This window comes from Pantherophis guttatus, chromosome 9, assembly GCF_059756535.1.
Source record: "Pantherophis guttatus breed Tessera chromosome 9, ASM5975653v1, whole genome shotgun sequence".
Taxonomy (NCBI): Eukaryota; Metazoa; Chordata; class Lepidosauria; order Squamata; family Colubridae; genus Pantherophis; species Pantherophis guttatus.
Window position 1 is genome coordinate 3,100,769 of NC_142071.1, and position 15,464 is coordinate 3,116,232.

Here is a 15,464-nt window from a genome sequence, read left to right on the forward strand (position 1 = left end):
AGAAAAAGGATCAGAGAATTTCTGAGCGCTGTTGGGTGAATTGGAAGGTTGCTTGGCTAAGGAACCATTAGATTGAAAAATGGGCTAGAAGAGGTGCACGGAAGACCTAGAAATAAAGATGACCATAAAACCACTGGGAGCAGAGCAAAAAAAAAAAAGTGTGTTAAGGGAAATTTGGAGGCTAAAGATCCGAAGTGAAGAAAATTGTGGGCACCAAAACACAATTTTTAGGCTGTGCAATTTTTAAGAATCCATGCCAAAAGAGTATTAAGTTCATGGCAGCAGGCTAGATTGGGAAGTCAAAAATACTGGAGTCGCTCATTCTCCTTGAATGAGCCGCTCTGGTCCACGCGCCAGCTGCGCAAGTGCACACCCAACCTGCCGCTGAATTAAATAAACGGTGTGCTCTTACGCAGCCGGCGCGTGGACCAGAGCGGCTCATTCAAGAAGGAGAATGAGCGACTCCGGTAACTTTTGGGCGCTTGCCTTCCCTGACAGCCAGCTGCGGGAGAAAGGTGAGCAGTAGGAGTCAGGAAATAGTACATTCCCCAACTCCGGGGAATGGGGCGGGTGGGCAGAGCCGCGGGAGAATTTTTTTACTACCGGTTCTGTGGGCGTGGCTTGGTGGGTATGGTGTGGTTGGTGGGTGTGGCAGGGGAAGGATACTGCAAAATCTCCATTCCCACCCTACTCTGGGGCCATCGAGAGGTGGTATTTGCCAGTTCTCCGAACTACTCAAAATTTCCGCTACCGGTTTGTCAGAACCTGTCAGAACCTGCTGGATTTCACCCCTGGATTATGGTCACCTTGTAGGATGACTTCTGTTTGGAACTGGATGGGAGGTGCATGTTCAACTACATCAAACTGGTTTCATCTCACCTCCCATATTAAATACATGATATTAGAACACAGAATAATACAGTTGGAGGGACCTTGGAAGTCTTCTTGAGCAGGAGATCCTATACCACGTCAGACAAATGGCTGTCCAGTCTCTTTGAAAGCCTCCAGTGATGGAGCCACCCACAACTTCTGAAGGCAAGCTTCCCACACTGGTTAATTGTCCTCACTGTCAAGAAAATTCCTTCTTAGTTCTCGGTTGCTTCTCTCCTTGGTTAACTTCCAAGCATTGTTTCTTGTCTTTGGAAAATAGTTTGACCCGCTCGTCTTTGTAGGAGCCTATTAAATATTGAAACACTGCTTTCATGTCTCCCTTAAGTCCTTCTTTTCATTAGATTAGACATCCCAAGTCCTATAACTCTTCTTCAAATATTTTAGCCTCCGGCCCTCTAATCATTTCTGCTGCGCTTCGCCGCACTCTTTCCAGAGTCTCAACCTCTTCTTTTTTAATATTGTGACCAGAACTGGATGCCATATTTCCAAGCGCGGTCTTACGAAGGCTTTGTAAAGCGGTACTAGAACCTCACCTGATCTCGATTTTGCTAACGCAATCATCCTATTACAAGTTGAGTGTTGGATTGAGATGCTTCTAATGCGTTCAGGACCTCTAGCCCTTCGCTGTTTTAACTCCCAGGAATCACTCGATACTCTTTTGACTGTCACCTCAGGTTCCGTCAACTGGAGCTGGATGAAAGTGAAGACGCTCGAATTAAATTAGCAGATGTGCTTGTTGAACTGGTAGGAAACCAGACCCAAGAATTGAGATTCCTGGTCTGCCAGGGCCTGCTTATCCTCAGCTGTCTCTGGAGGACAGCTGTGCCTAGGAATGCATTTGCACAAATACCTCTGGTGAGCCAGCTGCAACCATTCCATCCGGAGCTCTTCAGATTTGACAATACAGGAGTGACCGAAATTGTGGAAACCTTTTGGGAAAAGTGTATTTTGGAGGTTTTGATGCCTAATAACACTACTTTTTTTTTTGGAGTTTCAAGATAATCCTATTCTACTGCTGGAACGGCCTGGGAATAGCCCAAACCTTAACCCAATTGAAAATCTATGGAGCCGACTAAAGAAACTTTTTAGTCAGAAGCGATAAAACCATAAAACCCGGTTAATAGAAGCAACCATTCAATCTTGGTTTCACATTAGAACAGCTGCAGAACTCAAAGACTTGGTTCACTCCATGGGAAGACATTGTAAGGCTGTAATTCATGCTGAAGGTTACCCAACTAAGTATTAGCTGACGTGGTGATAGTTTTTGCATATCTCGTTTTTTCTATGTGTTTCACTTTTCTTCTTTATCCGGTAACTGCTATTCTAATAGCAAATCCTTCATAAAAGTGATTGCATTGTGTTCGTGATTAAATTATCTTTCCATTGATATATCATTTCAGGGTACTGCTCAGTGGTGGGTTGCTCCCAGTTCAATCCGGTTCTTGTGAACCGGTAGTAATGGCGGGAGGCTCCACCCAACCGCCCCGACGTCATCACTGACAATCTGCGCGTGCGCAGAAACGCGCGCGTACTCCTGTTGCAAACCGGTAGTAAAGGTAAGTGGAACTCACCCCTGGTACTACTCCCCCCCAAAAAAAGTGGTGGTGTTAGCTAGTTTTAGAAAATACACTTTTCCCAAAAGGTTTCCACAATTTTGTAACCCATGAACTGGCTGCATCTCTCTCTATTGTTAAAGGACACCCCGAAACCTCCGTGGGTACAAACCAGGGGTGAAATGCTTCCGGTTCAGACCGGATCACCCGATCCGGTAGCGATGGTGGCGGGTGGTTCGGAGAACCGGTAGCAAAAATCCTTGCCCCCCCCCCATGCCCAGCTGAGCCGCACGATCATCAGAGGCTTTTTCTTTTTACTTTTAAAAGCATTTTTTCTACAATCTCTTCAGCCAAAAAAATGCTTTTAAAAGTAAAAAAAAAGCCTCTGATAATCGTGCGGCTCAGCTGGGATCGTCAGAGGCTTTTAAAAGCATTTTTTTCTGCAAGCACTTTGTGGCTCTTTGAGTGTTTAAGGTTGCCGACCCCTGATCTAACTCGTTCAAGAGTTAGAGAGCACCTCATTTCAACCCTGAGTTACAAATAGTCTCCTTTATTGGTATCACAGGACACAGCCATGATCTATTCTAAACAATTGTTTTTATTGAACACAGTCACAATCTATATAGGCTAATCCTTCCTTCCTTCTTTCTTTCTTTCCTTCCTTCCTTCCCTCCCTCCCTCCCTCCCTCTCAATGGTTGGAATGCAGGACTACAGGCTAATTCTGCCCACTGCCAGCAGTTCAATCTTGACCGGCTCAAGGTTGACTCAGCCTTCCATCCTTCCAAGGTTAGTAAAATGAGGCTGACTCTGTAAACCGCTTAGAGAGGGGCTGTAAAGCACCGTGAAGCAGCATATAAGTCTAAAGTGCTTATTGCTGCTACGGCTAAAAGACCCTGAGGTTGGGAAAGATGGAAGGAGAAAGGAGAAAGGTGCGGCAGAGGATGAGATGGTTAGATGGTGTCATCGATACAGTGATCATGGGTTTGGCCAGAGTTCAGCAGTGGAGGAGTTGATGGGGTGAACAAGAGTCAGACATGACTTAGCAACCGAACGACAACAGGGAAACAACTTTCTTGTTTTAACCATGTCCAGATATCAAGAACTGCAGAGGTAAAGGTAAAGGTTTCCCTCACACATATGTGCTAGTTGTTCCTGACTCTAGGGGGTGGTACTCATCTCCGTTTCTAAGCCGAAGAGCCAGCACTGTCCGAAGACGTCTCCATGGTCATGTGGCCGGCATGACTCAACGCCAAAGGCACACGCAACGCTGTTACCTTCCCACCAAAGATGGTCCCTATTTTTCTACTTGCATTTTTTACCTGCTTTCGAACTGCTAGGTTGACAGAAGCCGGGACAAGTAACAGGAGCTCACCCCGTTATGCGGCACTAGGGATTCAAACTGCTGAACTGCCGACTTTCTGATCGACAAGCTCGGCGTCTTAGCCACTGAGCCACTGCGTCCCTTAGAACTGCAGAAGGAACCTTTCAAAGTTGCCCCTCCTTTCAGAGATTCCTTTCTCAAGGACATCTATCCTCCCCACCCCATCTCCTGAATTAAACCATCTGCTGCGGAGCTGCACTCTCCCCACCTATGAGAAAGGATTCTTGACATTCCTTTTTAGCCAAATTGTTCCCCCATCACCTTTAAGTCCAGCCTTGGACACCATGTGGAATGCTCATTTGGCCCCTGGAAAGCTGTCAGTGGTTTAGCTGGACAGTTCTGGGAGCTGGCATTACTGTATTTTTACCTGGTTTGGTGATGCTGTCTGCTGGTTTCTCCGAATTCAGCTCTGTGAATAATCTCTGATCTTTCGGCCAGAGATTAAACGTGTAGCCACAGCTGCCTACATATGTATTACACGACATGCTTGTCATCGAAATTTTCATGATTTATTATAAAAGCATGACATAATAATTACAGTAAGTGGTGCATTAGGCTAAACCATGAAAATAATCAGAGAGAGTCCCCTAAGGATCTAGGAGGTGGATAAATTGCGTGAAATAGTAAATAACTATGCTGTTTTGTAATTTTATCCTGCCATTAGTAATCTTGATTGCCCTAGTTAAACAGAAAGGAACAGCATTTCATATCAGGAGACAGAAAGGACATTCATGAAAGAAATAATTCTTTCTTGATTAGAACGGCAAAAAAAGAAGGATGGATAGTGAATGATGCAGTTGAATGAAGCAGAGAGCGTTGAATTAAAAGAGAGCTGGAGAAGATAATGAAATACAAGGACCTGCAAATAGAAATAGAACGACTGTGGTGAAAGAAAGCAAAAGCGGTACCAAGAGTTACGGGTGCCTTGGGTGCAATCCCAAAAAACTGGAGCACCACCTGTGTAAAATAAAAAAAACACCATCGGTCATTTGCAAAAGACAACTTGAAATGGCGACAGTATCATGTCATGTTATGACAGTGTCATAACAACCGTCTTTCCCAGATCCTTGGGAAGGACTTTGGTAGTGTTGTGACCCGCCAGCGGCCTGCGCGGATCGTGGCTGATCCCGACAAGGAGGCTGGTGTGGTGTTGCACCAGCAGCCGGCGCTCGCGTCGGACAGCAAGGAGGCTGAAGAGGATGTGGTGCCAGAGGCAGAGACTCAGCCTGGGCTTCAGAACCTCCAAAGGCTCCTTCAAGTGGAGAGAGCGAAGTGGAGGAGCCTCTCCTCAATGCTCGAGCACGCAGGGCTGCCAAAAGGCAGGAGTGGCTACTCAGGAGGAGGAGATCTCCTCGAGGGTAAGGTTTGAGGATAATTGGCCACTCCCTTAGCCTATTTAAGTTGCACGCAGTTAGTAATTTCTTGCTGGAAACAACGTGTAATTATTACAGAGCATTTTGGAGAGTGAGTGTCTTATTGTATCTTGTTTTCTGGGCTGGTTGCCAACCTTTGCCGGACTTTGTTTATTCTTGGTACATTATAACTTTGATAAGGACTGTTGGTGTGTGTCACAATCTTTGGGAATCCAGAGCTTTGGCAGAGGAGAATGCCAAATCCAGTGTGAAAATTTGGCTGACTGTATAATCAATCATAACAGCAATAGCACTTAGACTTATATACCGCTTCATAGTGCACTTTTACAGCCATCTCTAAGTGGTTTACAGAGTCAGCGGAGGGAGAGAGAGAGAGGGAGGAAAGGAGGGAGAGAGAGAGAGAGGGAGAGAATGAATGAATGAATGAATGAATGAATGAATGAATGAATGAATGAATGTGCGTGCTAGAAAATGTTCCCAACAGTTGATCAAGGCATTCGCAGCTCTCATTTCTTGGCCTGTAAGATCACGTCAGGCTGAAAATTGTCTTCCTTTGAGCCAATCCAACTCTTGCATTGCCTTCCCAGCTTTGAAATGTCCGACGATTCTAGCTAGTGCTGGAAAAAGATGCAGCCCAAAGAGATTACCAGGCTCTTCGTCTGAGAATGTCAAATATGTTGCATCTCTAAGCCATCTGACCTGTGCTGGCCTGTGGTTTGGGGCAGTGGTGGGTTTCAAAATTTTTTACCACCGGACAAAATTCACTTAAGAAATGTCTCGCTAAGCAACAGAAACTTTGGGCTCATTTGCAGTTGTAAGTTGAGGATTACCTATATGCTGATCCAGTTCTACAGAGGAATGATTGAGTCTCTCATCTGCACTTCCATAACTGTCTGGTTTGGTTCTGCAACCCAACAAGACAGACACGGATTTCAGAGGATAATTCGAACTGCAGAAAAAACCATGGCTACCAACCTGCCTTCCATGGAGGACCTGTATACGAGTCAAAAAGAGGGCTGTGAAAATATCTACGGACCCCTCGCATCCTGGACATCAACTGTTTCAACTCCTACCCTCAAAACGACACTATAGAGCACTGCACACCAGAACAACTAGACACAAAAACAGGTTTTTCCCAAACGCCATCACTCTGCTAAACAAATAATTCCCTCAACACTGTCAAACTATTTACTAAGTCTGCACTACTATTAATCTTCTCATCGTTCCCACCACCCATCTCCTCCCACTTATGACTGTATGACTATAATTTTGTTGCTGGTATCCTTACGATTTATACTGATATTGTTTCCTGATTGCTAATTTGTTCCCTATGACTATCATTAAATGTTGTACCTTATGATTCTTGACGAATGTATCTTTTCTTTTATTTATGCTGAGAGCGTATGCACCAAAGACAAATTACTTGTGTGTCCAATCACACTTGGCCAATAAAAAATTCTATTCTGTTCTGTTCTGTTCTGTTCTAGTCTATATACTGTAAGGAGGCACGTGTACAAGACAGAGATATGTCTGCTTTTCTCAGGCCCAGAATTTAAAACAAGATATCCTTGTTCGTCTTTCGGCAATTTCCATAGTACAAGGGATTTTATTGCCTCAACGTGGATTTTGTGTCGTTCCGTCTTCTTGTCCCTGTGGCTACTTTTGCTCAGTTACGTGCGCACTTGTGTGCAGTATAGGAGCACATAAAAAGCTATTATTATTGCAAGCTCCAGAATGCTTCAAGGGATGGTCTTGAGCGACCTCTGCTGGCCAAACGTCTGCATGAACAACTTCAGTTTTCAGAACGCCTCCTTTCGGAAGTTCCCGCAGGTGCTTTTTCAAAGAGGCAACTGGGCTTTTCTTTCACGGTCCACGAGAAAATTTTGATGGTCTGCAGAAAAATTATTTGCATTTTTTATATTGCACTAAATCAGGGGTCCTGAAACTACGACCCCTGGGATGGATACGTGCAATGAACGTTTGTGTTGCTGCAGAGAGTCTCCCCCTTTGGGGTCTTTTTGTGTGGGTCAGAGGGGGGGGCAGAAATTGCGACTTGGGGTCTGCTTTGGCCTCCTGGTGAGGGGCTTTGGGCAAAGGCTGGAGAGAAGCCCCGCTGGTGGCGAAGAGCCGGAGGGCCTTGTTCCAGTGGGACTGCATCATGGCCTGGAACTGGCTGACCATCTCCAGGCGCCGGTACCTGGCCTTGCACTCCTGCAGGTCTTCCCTCTGCTTGGAAAGCCTATGCTCCTAGTCCTCAGTGAGGTGCTTCTGCTGAGCCTCCTTCTCGGCCAGATCCAATTTGAACTGAGCTGTTTTGCCAACTCTTTCTCGTGGTGGCTGCTTAGCTCCAACAACTGCTTCCTCTTGGGGCCCTAAGGAGCCCAGGCGGGGAGGTGAGGAGTGGCTGGGAGGGGATGGGTGAGTAGAGGCCGGCAAGGCGCCCCTCGGTGTGAGTGACATTGAGTTGGCCACGCCCATCCAGTCACATGACCACCTAGCCACGCCTACCCATCCGGTCATTAGGCAGATTGTATTAGTGATCCGCGGGATTTAAAATTATGAATTTAGTGGTCCCTGAGGTCCGAAAGGTTGGGGATCCCTGCTCAAGTGTATATTGGAGGTGGTGACCCATTGAGAGCTGTATCCAACGAAATTTCATTTTAATGTATGCCGATGCGACCCGCACAGAGACAACACAGTCAGCTGATAGTTCAAACTCCCCTTTATTGCTCCAACTTTCCTTCAAATGCTCCCATGTTTATAGAAAGCCCCGGAGCAGAGTGCTCAGACACACAGACACTTCCAGCAGCCTCTGGCTGCAAGTAGTCCAGCAAAACGCTGTTAGCACAATGGCTTCAAGGCAAGAAGTCCAGCGGGGCAAGGGAACAAGGCAATGATAAGGCAAGAAGTCCAACGGACTTCAGACGTTGGCAACGGCACAACAAACTCTATCAATTCAGTGATTGTTCCCGACAAACACTCCTCCCCACAGCGTCTCCTTAAATCTCAGTCCCCAGGTGTGCCTTGTGAAGAGGGGTGGGGCGTTCTCCTCCTGAGTCATCTGATCGGCCTGTGCTGTTCAAAAACATCCTTGCTTTCTCCCCGATTCTTAACAATAGTGTTCTGTCCCCGTTTCACACACGCACACAAACAGACAGCCGGGTGTTAAATAAACTGGCAGACAACCAATTCTTCCGATAAGACGCTTGGCAGCAACCCAGTAGCTGCTTGCCAAGAACTTTTACTCAATAAACAAAATACCCACAGTCAAGAATTGTCCAGTTCGTAAAATAAATCCAAGGCCGATAATGTTGTTTCCAAAGATGCAATGTGACTCGATAGTAGTTAGTTTTGTCCGTCACAGAGTCTGAATGGCCACCTCACCCCCTTTTATACCCTGTGGGGTGTGGTCCAGTGACTCAGCTCAATCTCTGGCACGCCTCTTCTTCTGTTGCGCGCGCTTATCTCTGCGACGCTGCCGAGGATCCAGCCAAGACTCATTACCCTCATCACTGTCCACCTGTGGCTGCGTGGACGTGCTTGGCCCCGGCCCTATCTCTTGCCCTTCGGCGGACACCGAAGGCATTGCCAGAGAGGAAGGTCCTGGAGAGGGAGGCCTTGCCAACTCCCCTCCTTCACTCTCGGAGTCCTCTCCTGCCGATGACACAGGCTCAGGTAACGGAGCCACAACAAAAGGTTCGCCATCACTGGTTTATAGGGTAATGATTTTTTTTTTTAAACCCAAGATGATGACCACAGGAGTGTGAGCAAAGCTCTGCCTAGTTTTTCAAGTGTGTTACAGCCCCCGTCTTGATTTTTTTCTTTTTATCATATCCTACAGACAACTCTTATTCCATTCCTCCGATTGTTCTCTTTCTGGCATCACGCTGTGGCTTCTAATTTAACGGATGCATCCTATTCTCTGCCTTGTTCCAGTGTCATTAGCTGCTAAAGTGAACGCAGGCTGTAATAGATGCGATAGTCCTTAAGATACCACAAGAGGCCGTGTTAATTTAAATAAATGTGGAATTTCCTGCTCAATTTCCAAGACTAATCTCTTGGTCCAGCCCTTACTAAAGGCATATATCTTAACACCCCCAGCTGTTGCTGTCTGCACATGTCTACAAATGGATCTCTGTGATTTGAGCCCTGCAGTGGGGAACCGATCCTGGGGGCAGGGAGGAGTTTCCTTACAGCTCTAAAGATAATTTTGTCCCGGCGAAGGAGGAGGATCACACTTGAAATACTGGGTCCAAGTTTGGGCCCCGTAATACAGAAAAGATGTCGAGACCTTAGAAAGAGTGCAGAGAAGAGCAACAAAGAAGATTAGGGGGGTATGAAGCACGGGTGAAATGCTCCTGGTTCAGACCGGATCGGGAGATCCGGTAGCAATTGTGGCAGGCAGTTCGGAGAACCGATAGCGATAGGCGGTGTGAGGCTCCGCCCACCCGCCCGAGTGTTGTTACTTCCTGCTTTTAAAAGGTAAAAAAAAAAGAGGCTCTAATGATCGCGCACCACAGCTGTGATCATCAGAGCCTCTTTTTTTTACCTTTTAAAAGCATTTTTTACAACCTATTTGCCCGAATAAATATATAGTCAGTTGGCGCCATCACTGACTATTGGGGGCGAATCACTGGCCCCCATGGAGAGGGCTCGCAACTTGGGCGTCCTCCTGGATTCACGGCTGTCTTTAGAAGAGCATTTGACGGCCGTGACCGGGAGGATTTTTCATAAGGTCCGCCTGATTCGCCAGTTGCATCCCTTTCTAGATCGGGACCCCTTATGCACAGTCACTCATGCCCTCGTCACCTCCCGCCTGGACTACTGCAACGCTCTCTACATGGGGATCCCCTTGAGGAGCACCCGGAGGCTCCAACTGGCGCAGAGTGCAGCCGCGCGGGGGGTTATGGGAGCGACGTGGAGTTCCCATGTAACACCTCTCCTGCGTGAGCTGCACTGGCTCCCGGTGGTCTTCTGGGTGCGCTTGAGCGCTCCATGGCTTAGGACCTGGTTATTTATGGGACCGCCTGCTACTACCAATAGCCTCCCACCGGCCGGTACGCTCTCATAGAGAGGAGCTCCTCCAGGTGCCGTCGGCCAAACAATGTTGACTGGCAGCCCCCAGGCGGAGGGCCTTCTCTGTGGGGGCACCCACTATCTGGAACGAGCTCCCCCCGGAGATACGGAGGATCCTGGATCTGCGCACCTTCCGTCGCACTCTTAAGATTTTTTTATTCCATCAAGCCAGCCTGGCCTAAATCTTTCCCCTTTAAAATGTAAATTTTAATTGGTTTTTAAAATTATTGGATGTTTTAAATTTGTCTCGGCCAAATTGTTTAATTCGGTTTTATTCTGTTTTTTAAATTTTGTATTTATGTGTTTTATTCGGTGGCTGTTCACCGCCCTGAGTCCTTCGGGAGTAGGACGGTATACAAATCCAATAAATGAAAACGAAATGAATAAGTTGTAAAAAAATGCTTTAAAAAAAGTAACCCAATCACATTACCCCCCATCACCACCAAGCCATGCCCACAGAACCGGTAGTAACAAATTTTACATTTCACCACTGGTATGAAGGCTAAAACATACGATGAACGGTTGAGGGAACTTGGTTTGTCCAGTGATGACTAACCTTTTCGGCACCAATTGCCGAAAGCACACACACATACCCATAATGCAATGTGCGTGTGACCCCCCCAAGTGTGCCCCACCCCCTATGTGCACCCCACCTTTTTTCCATGCGCAGTGTGCATTTGCCCGTGCATGCACAGTGCACAGCAAATGCACTCTACGCATGGAAAAAGGAGGCTTAAGAAGGTAAGTAGAACAGCGAGAGGGGAGGAAACAGCTGTGCTGTGTGATTTAGATTCACTTTCTAGCGAATATAAATCACAGCACAGCTGATCGGTGGAAATACTTTTTCTTACTACCGATTTGCTTGAACTGGGTCGAACCGATAGCATTCCACCCCTGGAGATCCCTGCTCTAAAATACTTTAATAATCTGAAACTCGGTAAATTTCAGAGATAAAGAGCCTTGGTGGCGCAGCAGACTAAAGTGCTGTTAAATAGCACCAGCTGCCTGCAATTACTGCAAGTTCAAATCTCACCAGGCTCAAGGTTGACTCCGCCTTCCATCCTTGCAAGGTAGGTAAAATGAGGATCCGGATTGTGGGGGCAATAAGCTGACTTTGTATAAAAAAGAACACCGCTTGGGGGGGGCCGAAAGCCCTACTAAGCAGGTATATATCAAAATATGAAGGCTATTGCTTAACGCATTGTAAGCCGCCCTGAGTCTCCGGAGAAGGGCAGCATATAAATCGAACCAATAAATAAATAAATAAATAAATAAATAAATAAATAAATAAATAAATAAACACACACACACACACACACACACACACACATACATACATACATACATACATACATACATACATACAAGCCAAAAGAATTGCTGGCTGAAGAAAAGACTTTCAAGAAGAGAAGCAAAATCCAAATGGGAAGAATAAATTCCTTTTCAACAATAATTTCCTTTTCTGGTCTGTTAAAAAGATTCAGAAAATGATCAGATTTGACAGAAGCCGGTGGCTTGGCGTGCCTTTAATAAAGGCCCATGAACTGAAGTGACATATTTTGACCACAAGATGTCAGCAGGCGAAACGATTTTGGAGATTCCAATAGGATTCATTTTTAAAAGAAGGGCTTCCCAAATATTTTCCTTCCTTAGCCAAAATCATAGGAAAGTCCTTTTTTTTAACCCAATGTAGGTAAAATATTTTAAGTCAGTTTAAAGGTTCTTGTTGTGATTGGGTAATGGACTCATAAGAAACACAACGTTTACCCAATTTGGGGTGATTTACCCAGGCTTGGGAAGCATTGATTTAATTAATTAATTAATTCAGAATAGAGCTCAAAGGGACCCTTGGAGGTCTTCTAGTCCAACCCCCTGCTTAGGCAGGAAACCCTACACCACTTCAGACAAAGGGTTATCCAACATCTTCTTAAAAACTTCCAGTGTTGGAGCCTTCACAACTTCTGGAGGCAGGTTGCTCCACTGATTGATTGTTTTAATGGTCAGGAAATTTCTCCTTAGTTCTAGGTTGCTTCTCTCCTGGATTAGTTTCCATCCATCATTGCTTCTTGTCCTGCCTTCAGGTGCTTTGGAGAATAGCTTGACTCCCTCTTCTTTGGGGCAGCCCCTGAGATATTGGAAGACTGCTATCATGTCTCCCCTAGTCTTTCTTTTCATTAAACTAGACATACCCAGTTCCAGCAAGCTTTATATGTTTTAGCCTCCAGTCCCCTAAAGGTCACCAGAGTAATGTCCTCATAACATAAAACTTGCCTTCCTTAGAAATATATTACAATAGTGATGGCTGGTTGAGGCTCAAAATCCACAGTGTAGATATGGCTGTAAGAGGCTTCAGCAGGACCCGGAATATAGAATTTCCTGAACTTGCCGAAAAATGATATTTTTGGCCGCTCTTTGAATGGACCAAATTATTTAAATCAGGTTGAGATATATACACATGCACCCATCAACTTGGCTTGGTTTTGGTCCCGAAGCTGAGTCTCCAAGGCTTTGCAATCATTTTCAAAGTCTATTATATATTTATATAATAGACTGATTATATTTGCAATATGATATTTGCAAGCATTTAGAAAACAGGAAATTGTGATAATCGGAAGCAGAGGAAGGAAGGACGGAAGGAAGGAATTCACAAATTTCAATTAGGATGCACAGGCAGCGTTCCTCAATCTGCTGTCTTCCAGATCTATTTATCAGACATTGTTTATTATGCAAATATTGATGCTGTCCGGTTCCATGCCACTGTCCAACTTTCAGTGCCGTCTGGAAATTTTGAAATGTGACTTTTGCCTGTTGTTGAACTACATTTCCCAACATCCCTCGCGTGTTTGGTCATTTGAAATACTTTATGTAGCTGTCCATCTTATATCAAACTCTGGGCAGCTCCCATTCAAGAATGATAACAATATCAGTATCAAAGCAATATTAAAAATACATTAAGTACAGGAAAGTCTTCAATTTACAACCATTCGTTTAGGGACCGTTGGAAATTACAATGGCATGGGGGGGAGGGGGGAAGTGACTTATATCACCCATCCTTGCGCTTATGACCGATGAAGCATTTTGGGGATCACGTGATGAAAATTCAGGGGCTTGGCAACCAGCATTTATTTACAATGGTTGAAGTGTTCTGGGATCATGGGATCCCCATTTCTGACCTTCTCATCTGGCTTGGAATGGAATGGAATAGAAAATAGAATAGAATAGAAAATTGAACAGAATAGAGAATAGAATAGAATAGAACAGAATTAAAAATGAAATAGTAAGAATAGAATAGAAGAATAGAAGAATAGAATAGAATAGAATAGAATAGAATAGAATAGAATAGAATAGAACAGAACAGAACAGAATAGAATAGAATAGAATAGAATAGAATAGAACAGAACAGAATTAAGAATGAAATAGAATAGAATAGAATATTGGAATGAAGAGTAGAGTAGAGTAGAGTAGAATAGAATAGAATAAAATAGAATAGAGAATAGAATAGAATAGAACAGAACAGAATTAAGAATGAAATAGTAAGAATAGAATAGAATAGAATAGAATAGAATAGAATAGAATAGAATAGAATAGAATAGAATAGAATAGAATAGAATAGAATAGAATAGAATATTGGAATGAAGAGTAGAATAGAATAGAATAGAATAGAATAGAATAGAATAGAATAGAATAGAATAGAATCTGGAAGGGACCTTGGAGGTCTTCTAGTCCAGCCCCCTGTTCAAGCAGGAGAACTTACACTACCATCTCAGACAAGTGACTGTCCACTCTCTTCTTTAAAAACCTCCAGTGATGAAGCACCCACGATTTCTGGTGGCAAGCTGTTCCACTGCTTAATTGTCCTCACCGTTAGGAAGTTTCTCCTTAGTTCCAGGTTGCTTCTCTCCTTGATGAGTTTCCATCCGTTTTTTTTCTTGTATTGCCCTCAGGTGCTTTGAAGAATAATTTGACCCCCCCCTTCTTTGTGGCAGCTCTCTGATCTTGGTTGTTTGCTTTCAAATGTTTTATTCCCGAGCTAGGTGACCTCATCAGTGTTGGAGTGGGGTTTGCTGGGAGGAGGAGGGGGAGGGAGGAGGGGGAGGAGGAGGAGGAGGAAGAAGAGGAGGACTGTGGGGTCTTTGGTGCCCTCTGAGCTTGATAGTTTTCTTGCAAACATTTCACTACCCAACTTGGTAACATCATCAGTACAAGGGAGTGTGGGTTTTGCTCTCTGTTTATATACTCTAGCTTGCCTCCCAGTGTTGGTGAGTATGTGGTTTTCTCCGTAGTAGTTCTTCAATTAGGATATTGTTTTCTCCTGATTTTTGGTCTGGTGCTCAGCACTGCTGAGTTCCCTAGCCAGCTTCCCTACCTGGCGAAAAATGCCTCTTTGATGAAAGCTGCAAGGGAAAAAACACACACACACACCCGTGATCATCTCCTAATGTGTACACAAGCTTTGCCAACACTTTGGGATCTCCTCCCCTCCATCCTCCCCCCCCATTAGCCCCACTCTAGCTTAAATGGAGAGAAAAGACTGGCACGCTCGGGTACCATACAGACAATGCTGTTGCTATGACGACCCTTCCTCCGCAGAAGATGCTCCTTTGGGTTCCATGGCAACCAGGCTAGGTCAGCCCCTTCAGGTAAATAAATTGATATTTATGGTCCCCCCCCCATCCTTTGCACAGGTAACACCCACGCCTGGCGAACAAGGCTTGAAGCATCGCCATGGATACCTGGATTGCAAAGTTCGGCAACTTCTCTCGCGGTCCGTTGTTGTGGGAGGAAGGAAGGGCTGGCGGCGGTGACTAAGGAGCATTGATACAACGGGGAAGATTCTTCACGCATCTGTCCTGATTGCATGAAGGCCATTTATCTTTCCCGACTAGCTCTTAACGCCTCGGTTCATCTTCCTCCAGTCCGGCAGCTGAAATCTACTTCTCTCATGACTGCACCGTTACTTATTTATGGGTCTCTTTTCTCTGAAATATTCATATAACCCACCTGTCCTCGATTGAAATAAAACAGCAGTAGGCAGTTTTTAGGGGGTTTAAGAGCTGAGCCATCACTTTCAAAGACAAAAGTCTCAAAACCAAGCTTGTCGCAGGCGGGGGAAAAAACCATAATAGTAATTCAAAAAAAAAAAAAAAGAATCTGGAATAGTTTATAACCAGTGATGGATGAATTCCGGT

At 45.1% G+C, this 15,464-nt stretch overlaps 1 long non-coding RNA gene across 1 annotated transcript; it reads left to right on the forward strand.

Moving 5' to 3' along the window:
* The first annotated feature begins 439 nt into the window (after nt 1–439).
* On the forward strand, nt 440–6,566 carry LOC148112459 (uncharacterized). The gene is made up of 2 exons (XR_015729321.1): nt 440–3,231; nt 5,787–6,566. It is a non-coding gene; the product is annotated as an uncharacterized LOC148112459 (long non-coding RNA).
* Nucleotides 6,567–15,464: the final 8,898 nt, after the last annotated feature.